This window comes from Sinocyclocheilus rhinocerous, unplaced genomic scaffold (genome assembly GCF_001515625.1).
Source record: "Sinocyclocheilus rhinocerous isolate Xijiao unplaced genomic scaffold, SAMN03320098_v1.1 scaffold1128, whole genome shotgun sequence".
Classification (NCBI taxonomy): Eukaryota; Metazoa; Chordata; class Actinopteri; order Cypriniformes; family Cyprinidae; genus Sinocyclocheilus; species Sinocyclocheilus rhinocerous.
The window spans coordinates 265,197-279,245 of record NW_015632731.1 but is presented as its reverse complement, the minus strand read 5'-3'; the positions used below and the strand labels follow the sequence as shown (position 1 = coordinate 279,245).

The window sequence follows — 14,049 nt, the reverse complement described above, 5'->3', positions numbered from 1 at the left end:
AGGCGTTCCCCATAGCGACCCCTAGAGGACGCAGTTCGAATTTCCCTTGAAAGGGAACTAAGCTTTTTTATACCCGTCTAACAAAATACTAAATTTATTCATATGGACACACTTTCCTTATTTTTTCACAACAAATGACCAAACGCGATATCAGCACGTCTCCACACAAGAGTATTTCTTTACACTGTTTTCTGCTGGCGCTTGAACACACTTTCCTTATTTTTTTCACAACAAATGGCCAAGCAAGCCAGACACTGACAAGATACGCAATACAGAACGAGACCAAACGCGATATCAGCACGTCTCCACAGATTGGATGTAAGACATGTTTTCAGAAAATACACACCACACAATGTAATAACAATGCAAATTAGTTTGCCTACACTGAACCTGAAGGTTACTTTAAAAATTTATAATGTATTGACATGCAAGCTCTTATGAAAAAAAAAAGAAGATTTTAGCAGGGGTTGCAGCTTATCCTTCCTCGTGTCATTCTAAACCATTATGAATTTCTTCTGTGGGGAAAAAATATCTGAATAGCTGACTGACACTAACATTATTTACATTTCTGTATACCAATGAAGAAAGAAAGCCATATGGGTGACATAAAGGTGAGTATATGATGCCATTTTTATTTTTAGGGGAATCATCTATTAACTCGTTAACATGTATTATGGCTCAGTCCCACAGAAAAGGTTTTAAACAAACAGGCAACCATGGTGACAAAACAATTCACAATAGGCCTACATTGTGCTCGGTAATATAGTAATGTCAACCCTCTACATTGCGAGTAAATCACTCGCATATGCGACTAAATCTTCACTCTGGGCGACTAAATTATGTCTAATATTAGCCAATGGCTAATAAATTCTCAGATTTTACTCGCCAGTGTGTGAGTTGGAGGCTGAGTATATGATTAGCACAGATATATTTTCACTCACAGAACACTGACTGAGCGCTTCAGAGTTTCACTCTCCGTCAAGCGATCTGTGATATTTTTCAGTTCATTTGAATGGATGCGCAGCGCACCTGTGTTTGTGTATTTGGCGTAACGTAAACTCTAGTGTGAAGGCGCACGACTCGCCGTCGCTTTCTCTCACACACGCAAAGAGCGAGAGCGAGCGAGAGTCTTACATAACATGCAGAATTGATGCGCTACATGTAAACGATACACTTTGTTGTATTTTCCTGTAAAAAAAATTGAGGCCCAAATCTGGCAAACAGGACCAGACTGCCCAAATGCCATTATTCCACATGGAATGTGGACTGGAGCAAAGTGTTGGATCTAGGCCAGATTTAAAATAAATGTGGCCCAGATTTGGGCCAGTTCTGCTTTATTGTATTTATTTATTTATTGTATTCATTTATTTATTGTATTTATTTATTTATTTATTGTCAATGACTGACATGCAGCCTTCCTATGGCTTGCTTGTGGCCCAAAGTTGGCAAACAGGCGTGTACCACCCAAATGCCATCATTCTACATAGTATGTGGGCCAGAGCAAGGTGTTAGATCTGTGCCCGCATCTGGGCCAGAATTAAAATAAATGTGGCCCAGATTTGGGCCAGTTCTGGTTTATTTTATTTATTTATTTTCATGGCTGTCATGCGGCCTTCCTATGGCTTGCTTGTGGCACAAATTTGGCAAACAGGAGCGGACTGCCCAAGTGTCTTCATTCTACACAGTATGTGGGCCAGAGCAAGGTCTTGGATCTGGGCCAGAATTCAAATCAATGTGGCCCAGATTTGGGCCAGTTCTGCTTTATTTGCATTATTTGGTTTATTCATGGCTGACACTGGGCCTTCCTTTGGCTTGCTTGTGGACCAAATCTGACAAACAGGAGCGGACCGGGGAGCAAGTGTCATCATTCCACGCGGTATGGGCCAGATCTGGTCCTGGAATTTTGCTATCTGGGTCAGCTTGTGCTAAGTGTGATGATGTAATTGTTTGCAGATTGCATTAAGAACTTAGCCTGTGCCAAATAGTTTCATGATTGAACAAGATATTCACAGAATTATTATTAATAATAATAATAATAATAATAATAAATAAATCCCCACAGATTATACGCATATGTTTATATTAACTTAAACATACAGTAAACACTAGGCTGTAATACAGTGGCTCTCAACTGGGGGGCGTCCCACTAGGGGGGCTCAGTGATCCTCCAGCATTTCTTATGGCACTGTGTGAAATACAGACTGAACGGTGGCTCAAAACATCCCACTGCTGCATATGATAGCAAACTACAGCTCTCAGCTGGATAAAGTTTTAAAGGATGACGACTGTAATCAAGGTAAAGACGATTATTCCATTTCGAACGCGTACACGGACAGCTGCGGACAGCTAGTGGTGTCAAAATTAGCGTGTTAACGCAAGCGATTATTATTTTTTTTCAGTTTAACGCCTGTTTCACACATATTCCGTCTGCAGTGCGTATGCGGTCCATGTGTGTCACGTATGCGGTGCAGAAGCAGCATGGACTCGTTGTGCTTTCACACAGGACGCGTTTGCAGTCCACTCCTGATCCACGGCTGTTTACACCACAAACACAACATTTATCCATTATTTTGATTTCAAATCCAAACGTTGTTACTGAAAAAAGCTTTTTCAGCATTGTGATCCTCTTTTATCACAGTACAGTAACAATCTTTCATAGACATTAGTTTAAACTCAATAAATATAAACAACGTATTATTCATGCATTTGACTTCTAGGTTTGTATAATAAGTTGGTCAAGCAAGTGGCAACACATTTAAACAGCATATAGCCTACTTTTCTTACGTTAAAAGTAGGCTATCACAAACATTTTAAATTAAAACTCACAACTGGCATAAACAAACGACTATCGTGCCTTTTTTATTTATTAATTTTTTTGCATTGAAATCTTTATTACAAGCAATCCCGCAGGTCTTAAAATACGTTGTTTTTCTACCACCACAAGTGTATATGTTGCCTTGTTTATCTAATTACATTATATGTTGCCTTGTTTATCTAAAAGTGCACTTTTCCCTGTTTTAAACCTAGTCAAAAAGCCACGTGTTGACTGTCAATCGCGCCAGGTACTGGTCAAACGGTACTGTGCTCGCAGCACGTGCTCTTCAATTGCACACACAGAGAACATGTCTTTTTTGAATTTGGCCAGTGGTTATGAAAACATGAAAGATCATTTATTTTAATGTGGTGCGCTGTCGCCCTTTCTACGTAAAAATCAGTCAAATCATGTAATGTGAATGTCGTACAGTCTTTCCATGCTTTCTGCGAGCGCGATTCGAGACGGAGTAAAACACGGACAAATGATACCCCACTCCATAGCCATTAAACTCACCCCATTCAAAAAGATGCCATTAAACAAATATAAAAAAATATACTGTATTTATGTTGTTTGTACATTAATTTTAAGATTGAATGTGAAATTATTGCAACATAAAAGTATATTTAAAAACTTTAATGTTAGGTGGGATTAATCATGATTAATCACAATCAATTTCAGAAAAATGTGTGATTAATTAGTAAATTGTTTTTAATCGATTGACAGCACTAATTTATACTACTGAAAGTGTATGCTGGTGGTCCGCTCAGCGGACGTGTTCAACGCATGTGCAGTAGATCAGCTTGAACAGTAAACAAACGTGTAAAGAGTAAACAAACAATTGCCCAGAGTTATTGCACATATGGCTGTCTTGATATTGTTTTATCGATGGATTGTAGAGGTGCGGATAGCAACAGACTTCTAGGGGTCAGAGGGGGGACTGCTATAATATGGGTCCATGTTTGTAAAATACATACTTTTTTTTTTTTTTCAGCTGAGTAGTTCAAAAATGCAGTGGCAATGTTGTAGTATTAGATCATTTTTAAAAACACTCCAATGAAAAGCATGACATCAATTGTTTAGGATGGCTTTTTTGAAAGAAAAAAAAAATGTTGTTCACTTTTTTACTTTTTGACACTCAAATTTAAACATTTGTATCTAAGAAATGAGCAACGTGTTATATATATATATAAAGTGTAAAGGTTAGTTTCAATATACATATATATTTGCATTCTACCTGCAACCAGGCTGGCTTTATCTTAATAATGCTCTGAGCGATATTCTTGTTGCCACACCCATAATTACATGGATGTTCAACACTGAGTAACAGGCCATAGTAAATGGCAGGTTACATACAAGAAATGTCAGAATAAAGCTGAGCACCAAGTGATCCAATCTAGGACAGAAACCAACTGCAGAGAGCATATCATATTCTAGGGTCATCTTTTCTTGGTAACAGTTCATACTCAAGGTAAATGAAGGGGAATATATTAAAAACCAAAACACAAAGAGAAAGATCTGTGTCACAGTAAAGGCAGGAACACTGAGTCTATGTGGCAATCGGGCAAACCATTTCATAACATTACTGCCTGGAATTGTAGCCTTGAAGGCCATTAACACCACTAGTGTTTTCCCTAGAACACAGGAGATACAGAGGACAAACGTGATCCCAAATGCTGTGTGGTGAAGTTTGCAGGTACAACCAGTCGACTGTCCAGCAACAGTAAGCGGACTGAAAGAGCTCCATGAGATGAGCAGCATGAAACGTAGATTTGAATTCCTGACTCTTTGGGTAAAAACATATCTTTGAGTATGCCTCATATATGTCACAACTGCAGTCTGACCAATTAAAAACAGAGAAACGGTGATTAGCAGCAATCTCAAAATCCACTGGTGAAACAGGCCTCTGCTGAATAGTTGAGTGCAAATCTGCCATTGTAGTGGACTGATTTCTACAAGTACAAATGAAATGAAAGCACATCAAGTTGTTATAATACCATACCAATTAAACAATATTAATTATTGCATATGTGCTCCTTAAATATAGTAGTAACACATCATAGGCAAACCAAAATCACTAAATCAGAGGTCACCTTTATGCTTCCACATGTCACATGTGCAGGTGAGCATATTTGATCTGAAGCAGCTTTTAGCCATTTGGTTTAAATCTCTCTGTTTCTCCAGTTGACATCGCCATATGAACTGCTGATTAAAAAATAAAGTATATATATATTTATTTGTATAAATATTCTATTTCTTCTTTTTCTTCTATTATAGATTCATTGGAGAGACAACATTCATGAAACAGAAATCTGTACCTGATAAAGCTCAGCACGGGGATTATAAGTGCAGCTATCACCATTTCCATTCACGAGGGAGATCATACACACAGATCTGTGGAGCGACTGTATAAGCTTGCAACGCATAGTGCACTTAGTACACACACATACCAAGGAAGGTATGGGCCAGTCATCTGTCTGCCTGGGGAAGGTACCGATGAGAGCTTTGACTGCTGGCCCAGATAGTTTCACACCAGGTAAAAACATAGTGAGCCTTGACAGATTAGACTCATATGTTTCAGTAAAGTTAGCTGGCATAAACCAGGCCCCAGTTCCCATGCACGGTTTATCTGTGATATCCACCTGGTCCTCTGCAGCCCAAAAAATGTGAACTTTGAAGCACACACAGTTCATTCCTCTTTTGTGATCTTTGAAATTCAGTTCACACATTGTGTGATGTACATTTGTCCAGACACTCTCTGAAAATCCATTTTTCAGATAAAAGCTGTAACTGTTCATATATTTTAACAGCAGGTGATGCATATGGCAGTAATTTAAACAAGTGTGTGAAGACTGATTGAAAGCCTAGACATAAAAAGAAAGGGGAAAAAAGGTTTTCAAGATCATGTGTACATTTAATTTCAAGCTTTTCAACTTTGCATTGGTTGCAATATGTTGTTGCACATTTCACACTTTCATATTAATTTACTCTGGCAATCCGTGTTTAAAATGCTTACCTTATGTGAGTACAGAATGGTCTGGATGAGCTCCAGTTTGTGCTGTGTACCCAGGACCTGCCCATTTAGGACTTCACAAAGGGTGAATACTGGGCACCTTGAAAAAACCACCTGCACTCTGATCGCTTCAAGTTTTTCCACAGAAAGGATCACCATGTGTGTAGAATGACATTTCTCTACAAAGTAGCTGAAAAAAGACAAACAGAAGATCATAGACTCACTGTGTCCAAAACCAAATGCACATGATTATTCAGTCATAGCACAATGGAATCACATAATAATTTTCTTAATAACATTTCATGTAAAAAAAAAAAAAATCAGTTTTTTTTCCTTGCCATTAGATTCATATTGTTAATACAAAATATTAAAAAGATAATAAAAATAAAAAGTACATGAGTAAATGAAATGAACTTGAAACAAATCATACCCACCCTTGACATGCTATCAGAACATGGCTTGTAGTAAATGTCAAAGCTTTGCTAACATTAACAGCTCTATTCTCTGAATGCTCACTTTGTTCATTTTGTCCATTAGCATCTCTTAGGCTAAGTGATCTACAGCAAGGGTTCAGTGCTCTTGTCAGCAGAGCAAGTAGAACCACAGTGGCTCGTCTCATCTCAGAGGCTGTGCTGGTTTAGAGTTCCTGTTCAGGGTAGTGTCCTAGCTTTATACACTCCTTTAGTGACACAGGAGGAAGGTACTGATGTGAAACACAAGGGCCAATTCTCAGAGGTAAACATTACTTTACACAAACACTATTTCAGACGATATTTGGTTTAACTGAAGCAGTACAATAACTACTGAGAAATATATAAAATCTTAGATTTATTTCCGTCGCATCTTCAGATGGCACTGCATGTTGCTTTAATTTGAATAAATTTAACAATTGATTCATTAGGAACTTTATTCAAAATGAAATGACAAAATACACAAAATATTTTACAATTTACAATTTTTACATTTGAATTAAGGGGTTTAATGAGCTTACATGGTACATTTCAATCGCCAGTGAAAATTACATGGTAAGGGATAGATGTACAGTCAGTTCAGTGGGTTGTATTGTTTTATACCTCAATGTTGATGTTTGACCGACACAAAAAAAAATTATAATAATAAAATAAAAAAAATACAAATAAATAAATCATCATCATCATCATCAAAACTTTATTAAGGACACACATGGTCCAAAAACACAGACAATACAATGGGCAACGAATAGTTAAAAAGACAGACAAAATCCACAACATCACATATTTACATACAGACTAAAACGCCAGTGGTTCCACATACTGGAGAAAAATCTGACTGAACTAAGTACCGGGTTCGTCAGTATTGAAATTATACTGTTTGCAGAGTCATAACCTACACATACACTTGTACATCAAATTACGCAGCACAGCAGAGCAGGTTGGCACACCAGCACTGACAAACATTTGGCTTGCACTGCTCCATCGTGGAACCTTAATTAACAGCCTCAATCCATCATTATATACTACACAGTTTCTACATGCTACTCTTTCTATAACACCGACACAAATGGGCAGTATACATAGGGGTACAAAATGCTCTAAAAAGTGTAGTCTTAACAAATCCCGAGCACATACTAAATTTGCACATTAGCATATTAACTTGAGCGTACATCATACGACACTGTCTGTAAATGTCCCTATCATCAGACAAGTCATCAGTTATATAATGTCTCAAATATTTAACCTCCTTGCATACTTTAAGGACCGTACCAGACAGAGAAAAGCCAGTCCTCCCTACTCCAAATTAACATAATATTACTCTTCTTTGCATTATATTTAATATCAAAATCTGAGCCATATTGAGAGCAAATCCCCAATATAACTGTTGAAGGCCTGCACTATATGGACAAAAAAAAAAAAATCACCAAATAATAACATTATTATTTTTCAAATAATAATAATAATAATAATAATAATATTAATCTTAATACATTATTTTTTTCAATAACTAATTAATTAAATTAATGTGTTAATGTGTATATATATAACGGACAGGGTCGTAAAAAATCCGTCATAATCTATTATTACCCGTCATATTAATTTTCATATTTTAATTAAAATAACGCATTTAATTGCTTGTATTTTTGTTCACATTTTCATTTTTAATAATGAACCTACAGGACGAGTATATAGGCTTATGCATTTATTTATTTATGAAGAGAACTGTGCGTCACTTTTCATGTTCAACATCACACAGTGATCACCGCAGTGACAGTGGAGACCACTAAAAACAACAACATTTGCTAGGGCTGGATTAAAAAAAAAAAGATTTCCCGATTTTAATAGATTCTCATATTTATGAACCAATATCGATTCTTAAATCCCAATCGATTCTGTTTTCAGTTGAATGAACATTACATATAGTGCGCCTCCCATCCAATAAATCACAATAGGCTAAGCTTTGTGCGTTGTTACTTTTGATATGAAAGTCTCATACTTCAAGTTCTGTCCATTTTATTAAGAAATTCAAGCAATAGATACCGTTTTGGCACTCTTTAATGTAGCGTGATAGATCAGTGTAGACACCTTATCAAGCGAAGTGGCAGCGCACTTGAACTGATCATCTCTTTCGCTTTACTAGTGTGTACTCGCCTGTGCGTAATCAAAGGCATAGCAAGAGACTCGTGACAGTTTTATTTTTATTTAATTTAATTTTTGTTCTGGAGGCTGATGATCCTGCACTCTGCTGTCAAACTGGAGCGCACTCGCCACCAACTGGACAGGGGTGGGAATTACAATTACAAATTACAATACATCACCCTCAGTGTAATTTGTCAAAGTGATGGATGGCCTTCAGATTTTTCCGTCTTTTTTTTTTTTAATCAGGTGAACCAAAGACTCAATGGCCTGTTCATAAAGAGAGCCATTTAATTCATTCATGAATGAATCAGCCATTTGAACAAATCAATGAATGATTGACTTATTAATCAAGATGGTATAAAAATAATAATAGTTTCCATATTAATAAAAAGATTAAAGATATAGTTCACCCAATGATCATTAATTATAGAATTTAATCTAAATGAGTCCGAGTGAATGTCTAAATTTGTTTTTCAAATAATTTACTCTGAAAATCATATCTTTAATAATAATTTTAAAAAAAAGAGCAATGGGACAGGAGGATGTTGACAGGACAATAGATGTTATCTTGACAGGGCTACTCACCCAAAAGTTGTATAATTTGAAATATCCCTGATGTCTCTTGCCATTTTAATTATAAATTGGTCATAAATGTATATTTTTCTCTCTCTCTGTAGGCCAGATGATGTGCATGCTTTTTGTTTGTTGTTCCCTTGCCAAAGTCCATATGGCAAGGTACCCACCAGTCCTGAATTTGTTGTTATGGCTGTTGTTATACCTTTTATAATTAGCCTAAACACCAAAATATGATAGTTTGGGAACTGATTTTTTAATGGCCTTTTGTGTTATTTAGGTCTTCCATGGGAATGGAGGCATACAAGAGGTTTATATTTGGTATACATTTTATTTGTAAAGTTTAGTGTAGTAAGAGCAAGGCCAAATGCTGGCCAAATGGGTGCCCTAAGCAGAATTGTATTGTTGTGCCCCCTCCCCACAATATTATGGAAGTTAAAAAAAACAAAAAAACACCTACTATAGGGGTCAAAACAGAACTTTAATAAAATATAAAAGTAAATAACTAAATTGTAATTAAATTGTATTATTTACAAATTACAATTGTAGCTAGACAGTCACATATGGCTATGATTTTACTAATACTTCTACTAATAGTTGTCTGATTGATTTTATAGTCTCAAGCATTCGATCGCTAGGTCTGTTTTTATTACCACAAAAATATTATCTGAATACTTCGTAAATTATTATTTGAAGCGATTTGAAGTATCAAAACCATGGTTAATTTGTGGTTACCATTGCTACAAGAACCATGTTTTTATTATTATTATTATTATTATTCGTAGTAAAATTATGGTTAATTTCCGTACAGGAACATGGAAACTCTGAGAGAATATTAAGGCAGATGCGGCGGTGATATTATTACCGACATTAAAAAATACTATACACGTGTAGCACTATACCAACATTAAAACATGTTATTAACATCAAAATCCCAAAAAGTTTCACAGGATTATGAATGTACCTAAAAGTGATGCACGGGCTTCATTTTGGGCTTTTTTTCTTTTTCTTATCTCGGCGCCGGACTACTGATGTCCTTTCCCGAGCATAGTTGTCCATCAGTTATGATCATTTGCAGTCAGCTGCAAACATGAGGCGGGTGCGGATGCGGGAATGGCGTGGCACGTGTGCTTCGCCTGTCTACTGCGTTCACCGTAAAACGCATTTTTTATAATGTTCATGTTTATATTTTTATTTACGTATATGTATATGTTAATATTAATATAGAACAAATGTTTTTTTGTTTTTTTTTGAGCAACTGGGATGGTGCCCCCCTGGGAGTTGGTGCCCTACGCAAACTGCGTACTCTGCGTATAGGGAGCAGCGGTATTGAGTAAGAGTTAAGAGCATTTCTGAGTTACAGTACAATAATTGAGAAGCTGACATGACATTCTTTTGGCAGTTAAACATTTGCAGTGGCAATGTCATTATCACTGACCGCAAGTTGTCATAACTTTATCATAAAAAATCACATATTCTCATATTCACTCATAAAGGTCTGATAATGCCTTAAAATACTTACAGTGTGTGAAACAGAAGAGATAGAATGATGAAAGTTGCCTTACTTTATTTCCACTAGAGGGAGATAATATCTGTTGCATTCACTTGGATGACTGAAAATTGTCCAGGTCTTCACTGAGCCCTTTAATGTATGATGTGACCTTTTTTTTTGTATATTCAGCTACATGTTATGTTTATTCTGCATCCTTTTTATAGCATATGAACAGGTTAATGTGGCATTTTTCCTAGTAAATGTTTTTGTGTGTGTGTGTGTGTGTGTTTGCACCTGGTCTTAGTAGGACAACATAACATTTTGGAATGAAAATACAGATCAGTAGACTATAACTGGAAGCTAAAATGGCAAATATCTCCACTGCTTCTGTAAACTTCCCAGGTGTGCTTAGCTAAACTGGGATAAAGGCAATCCAGACAGCACAGAATATGAGCATGCTGAATGTGTTGAATGTGGCTTCATTAAAGTTATCAAGCAGCTTCCGAGCTAGAAAAGCCAGAATGAAGCACAAGACAGCCAGTAAGCCAATATAACCCAGCACAGCCCAGAAACTGACAGCTGAGCCTAATCTCTATTCTAGGATGATCTTTTCTCTGTAATAGCTCATGTTCATATATGGTAGAGGTGGGGATATTTTTAACCAAAGAAAACAGATGAGGACCTGTACAAGAGTAACGCCAGCAACACTGATTCTCTGTTGAAGAGGCCCAACCATTTCATGACATTTCTTCCTGGAAGTGTAGCTTTGAAAGCCATTAACACTACTATTATTTTCCCCAAAACACAAGAGATACAGAGGACAAAAGTGATCCCAAACGCTGTGTGACGCAACATACAGGACCACTCAGTGGGCCGACCGATGAAAGTAAGTGAACAGAGGAAACAAAGAGTCAATGAGATGAGCAGCAGAAAGCTCAGCTCTGAGTTGTCGGCTGTTACTATTGGTGTGTCTTTGTAGTGAAAAAAATACTACAAATATGAACATAGTTAGAAATGCCCCAAGTAACCCAAATATCATCAAAAGGATACCAATGATTTCGGTGAATGACAGGAATTCCACTGTCTTTATGACACACTCATCACCTCTGCTATTGGACCAGTATCCAAAAGGGCACTTCACACAGTCAGATGAATCTGGTGTGGGTGAAAAATTGAATTGCAATAGTAATGAGCCTGTTATTTCAATCAAGCCTCTTCTAGCTGATCATATACTATTAACTGATCATTTACCACTCCTTTAAAAATAGACGTAAGTGTTTTAAATGGTGTTATTAGGACAGTTTATACGATCATTTAGATTAAAATGTTTGTAAAACTTTTCCATTTGATCCTCTTTTGATGAACTGCAAGTGTTAAAATAGCAATTAAACAAGCATTACCTGTTGTGCTACTTATCTCTCCTGGAGGGCATGGGATAGAGTCAAAACAGCAGATGGGCCATCCTTTCTGCACCGCTTTCCTAGTGCCCAGGGGACAGCTCTTACTGCACACAGGCACAGGCACCTGCCACACACCAGGGGAAATCTACTTGGACAACAATAGAAAAATAATATGCTGTGTGACATGTTTGCACATGTTTACACATGTTTGTCTGTGCCGTTATGATGCATCGCTGCATCACATGTGCACTTGGGGATTTTGTTTTGATTGTTGAGTTCATTTGAAAAGAGACTCTTACAGTCCTTAGGCCTTCTCCCCAGATGATGTTGACATTGTTCATAGTAAACTGTTGCCCACGAGGCTGAGTTGCATCATAGTAGCCAATTGTGACTACTTCCATTGTGCCTTTTGTGACCTTTTGTAAGTTTACCTGTTCATATCTCGCAGGGGAGTCACCTTTGCTATCGAAAAACAGTGTATCTCCCCCATTCATGGTGAAATTCAAAGTCTGCAGATAATGTAAAATCTAAAATGGCAAAACATTTTTTTTTTAATAAATTGATAACACCATATGGTGACTACATTGATTAAAAATGTATTTAATAATAAATTAATTCATCTTTTGTTTGAATCATGCAGTTTACTTGGATGTTTACATATATTTAAAGTTAGATATTTAGATTTCCTATTTAGAAGATATTTTACCTGCCAGGGTTGTATTGTAGTTGGTTGGGCACAGGTGGCGTTAGCAAATGGGCCTTTTTGTTGCTTACATAACAATAGATTATCCAGCGCATGAGCAATTGCATATACAGCCTTGTAGACATTATTGGCATATCTCAGATCAGACACATCAATAAAAGGATGTTTGACATATTTTAAGTGGTCTGAACCATTGCATGACCTTTGTGTTGTATTTGGGCCCAGTGAGCACTGAAAAAAACTTTTTCCCAGAATTATTTGAGAAACATACTTTTAGGAAACTGAGAGGGGTTGACATCTTGTAGAAAAGGGCCTAGTCCAGGTATTTGAGCATTGCGGACAGTGAATCCTATAGATCCAATTAGCAAAGTGTGGCATTAGCTATCTACAAAAGAGTCATCTGTAATCCAGGCATCACTTCCGATCCACTGTAGTCCTGTAATAGTTTGCCCGTATAGCTCATCCACCAGTATCTTAGTCTCTCTGTGTGACATGAAAGACATTATTACCTTAGATGTGGAGGTTCTGATAGTGTCTACAATATTTGTTAATGGCACTTTTGATCCTGTGCTTTCAAAAGCTTCTGAGTATTCAATACAGACTCGCTTCTCTTGTGCAGCCTTAATGAATGTGGCAATGCCATTTTTACCATAATCATTGTCATTGATTAAGGCTCCCACCCATGTCCAACCAAACTGTTTCACCAGCTGGGCCAGTGCTCTGCTTTGATAGTAATCACTTGGAATAGTTCTGAAGAAAGAAGGAAACTCTTTTATGTTGCTTAGGCAAGCACAGGTAGCAAAATAGGTAGTAAAATGACTGATCTGTGTGAACACAAATACAAATGTGACAACAGCATGAATGAGACTAAGAGAAATTAATTCTTTTTTTAGTACCTGTTTTTTCCCTCCATGTGAACAGACCATTAGTTATGTAAACAAGACAAAATTATTTTTTTACATCTTTATCTGTATAATATATGTTTAGCTTTTGCCATGTAATACATAAACTAATACAAAACAATTTAAGACTTTAGGAACATCTATAGATTTTGTTTACAGAGAGAACCAGTAACAAAAAAAGTATATATATATATATATATATATATATATATAAAGAGTTTCAATATAAAAGTTATTTTTCATATTGAAACTTTTGAAAATACACAACATAGTAAGTTGACACATATGACAGCCTCTGAACTTGGTCAATACTAATCTTATATGCAGGCACTGGACTAAAAATACATTCATCGCTCCCAAAAAGAATTCAATGGATCATCTTGTTAATGCTATCAATTAATTACAGAAATAAAATAAAATTTAATCATGAACATACATGAACAACATCACATTAAACCACAGAAATTCCAAAATGACATTTCCCTTACATTCAACTTCCAAAAGTGCATTCATCTTTGCCATGTTACATTCATTTAGTTGAC

General features: G+C 36.5%; 1 pseudogene; it reads right to left on the bottom strand.

Moving 5' to 3' along the window:
• Positions 1-14,049, bottom strand: part of LOC107742936 (extracellular calcium-sensing receptor-like) — a 25,318-nt pseudogene that overhangs the window by 8,121 nt on the left and 3,148 nt on the right.